The following is a 3,023-nucleotide window of genomic DNA, read 5'->3' as shown; positions in this document are numbered from 1 at the left end:
GCTGCCAGTGGATCCATGAGGAGTTTGTTTCCAACTTCTAAAATCTGTTAAGCTCAGTCAATTTTGTGCATTTGAAGTTTGTTATCCTTAAAGCATTAAGGTCATAAAAATGACCTTGGACTGAGCAGGTGACAGTGGCATTGAGTACAGCATCAGGTACACCACTCCCCATTTATTTTACAGTGTCTGGGGGAATTCACTAGTTGCATGAACTGGCAAAGCCTGGAAGTTGGAGTTTAACTTCAAGCTGGCAAATTAGTAATAATTTTAAGTAATTCGTGTGACTCAGAGAAAGCTGGGTCCTGATCTGCTGCACAACCTGCTGAAGGCTGGTTGAACTCTGCGAGACAAGCTTTTAGGTGGCATAAGCCAAAAATACCTGAGCTGGCGTAAATCTGTCAGGAGAATCTTTAAAAGCCTTATAAAGTCAGCAATAACTTTCAATTACCTCTCTTATTCTGGGTTGGCAAAACCACTCCAGCAATCTGCTTTTTCCAGACTAGTGAATAGAAGCAGAACCCTTTTATGGGGCATTGCAGTTTTTTGTGGTTTTTTAGCTTACTGGGTTTATTCATAGGATTATTTCATAAGGAATATGAATATTTCCATTGATTTCTCTTTCTAGTCTTGCTGAATGAAAATGTTGTATCCTGTCTCATTTTATTTCTCATAAGGGCAGGACTCCTCTGGTGTCCCCCCTAGTGTCTGGCTTCATATTCAGGAGTCCACATTCATTACTTCCCTTTGTCTAAGAGTGCTGCCAGATGAAATATTTCCTGTTGCTCTTAGTGATTTAGACTGTTTTTCAAAGACTACCTAAATTTCCAGAAAGTCAATGTTGAGGAGTCTTAAATGTGCGACAGACTAATTTTTTTATTATTATTTTTTTTTCTTGATTTTTGGAGAATAAAATGACAGCTTTCCACCTAAGATGTAATTCAGTGTAATGCACACACAAAACAAACAACCATTTGTAATTAGGATGCACCAGCCAGGAAAATCATGAGTCACAATAATTGTTATTTTAGAAAAGACAACACTTCCAGTCTGGAAGAAGATGGAGCTCTTTAAGTGCAAATCTTCACCTTCTTCCAGTTCCCTATGTCTACCTAGACTCAGGACCTCCTGGTGCTTTCTGTCTAGGGGACAGCACAAGGCCAAATATCACATTGAAGAGATTATAGCAGAACCCAAGACTCAGTCTGATCCCATCTCACAGCTGACTGGGATTACCATATACCAAGCTGTTTCCTAGTACTTATCCTCCTCCAGGGTACAGGGATCCCTCAACGACATGGACAGAGATGTGTCCCTGTGTGCTGAAAGGAGAAGGGGCAGGAGGCAGGCTTTAAAAATTCTTCCCTCACCCAGTTTTGAAAGCAGATCTAGGTATATTCCTTTCCAGATTTATTTATCTACCTTTCCAGCAAAAATAGTTTTCCTTTTTGAGTTATTTATGGACATGGAGCCCCTGGTGGTCTAGAGGAAAGGCACTGCGCTATCAACGCAGAGACCCAGGTTCGATTCCCGGTCAGGGCCCCTCCCCAGGCAGATGGAGCTCGTTAGCCCTGTAAGGCAATCCATCTACGTCCTGAGGACCTCACTGCCACTGTCCAAGCGTGCTTGGCCCCGGCAGATGAACCTCAGGATTAAAGGGTGGGCTCAGTTCCGCACACACTGTGTCTCACCTAAAAAATCCAATGCGCAGGCTGGAAGGTGGAAAGACCTTCCCTGGTTCTTCGTTCACGAAGACTGGCCATTACATTACATTTATGGACATATGCTTGTTTCCAGCTTCCTTGGCTTTCTGATGTGCTGACCTCAGCCTAGGCTGTAGCAGAGCCTCACTGATATACCTGCCCATCCAAACCTTCTGGAGAGCATATTTTTTGCTGTTACAGAAAGTGTCATGTTTTCCAGAAAAACAAACCCTCTGACACAAATGGCAGAAAGCTGAGCTGAAGCAAGCAATGGTCTGTACTTAAACCATACCCCCTCCCAGATAACTGGGAGTAATTGAGGCTTTGATGGATGAACTCTGTTACTCCAGTCATTCGCTGACGAACCTTTGCGCCTACTTGAAATTCATAGAAATTGCTGTTATTGAGCCTGTTTACTGTGTGGATGATGAATATGGGCCTGTCTTGCTCAAAAACATTTTTGCAGTTTCCTTTATGCTTTATTTTACCGAAGATCTCCACTCTCCTTTGTCTTGATGATTGGCAAAGAGCCAGTTGCTGGAGCAGGCTTTATTCCTGGGGGCCATCAGCTCTGATTTTCTTCTTGCACACTGCATTTCTGCTGCCTGCACACTGGAAAGCTGTGTTATAGCCTCTAAATCAAGATGATTAGTATCCCTGCTACCGAGAGGAGTTACTACCAAGCTTGCCAGTACATTGCTGTAAATTAGAGAAATTCCCATCTAAATTTCTTCAGGGAATGGAGCTAAGATAACAAAAGAACCGGGCCAAACAGTCAAGGAAATTGGAGGTGTGTTGGCCTGGAAGGCAGTAGTTCAACTAATTCCCTTTATTATAGAACAGCACCAACATATGATATAAATACCTTCTAGAATAATAGCATTTTTCTTGGATTCAGATTTGCACATTGCAGCATTCATCACTATAGAAATGGAATTATGCATTTTCATAATGCTGTGCAGAAGTTTGCTCCATTGTAGTCTTACAGTGGGAAACACAAAAAAGCTCAGGGCTGCTGAGGGCTGATTACTTCATATCTGCATGGGATCTTAATGCATAACTACATGAATTTGCTTTTGTGGTGGGTTGACCCTGGCTGGATGTGAGGTACACATCAATCAACTCTCTTCTATTGCTCCCCTACTCAACTGGACAGGGGAGAGAAAATATAACAAAAGGCTTGTGGGTTGAGGTAAGGGTAGTGGCAGGTCTGTCTTGCAACCCCAATACAACTATGTATTTAGATCTGTTTGAACTCATAACATACCTTTGCATATTTAAAAAAAATCAAGGTTCAGGCAAAGCTGATAGCACCCTATCAAG

This window comes from Empidonax traillii, unplaced genomic scaffold, assembly GCF_003031625.1.
Source record: "Empidonax traillii isolate 1590-97213 ecotype Southwest subspecies unplaced genomic scaffold, ASM303162v1 scaffold527:size1067160, whole genome shotgun sequence".
Taxonomy (NCBI): Eukaryota; Metazoa; Chordata; class Aves; order Passeriformes; family Tyrannidae; genus Empidonax; species Empidonax traillii.
Note: the sequence above shows the minus strand (reverse complement) of the source record.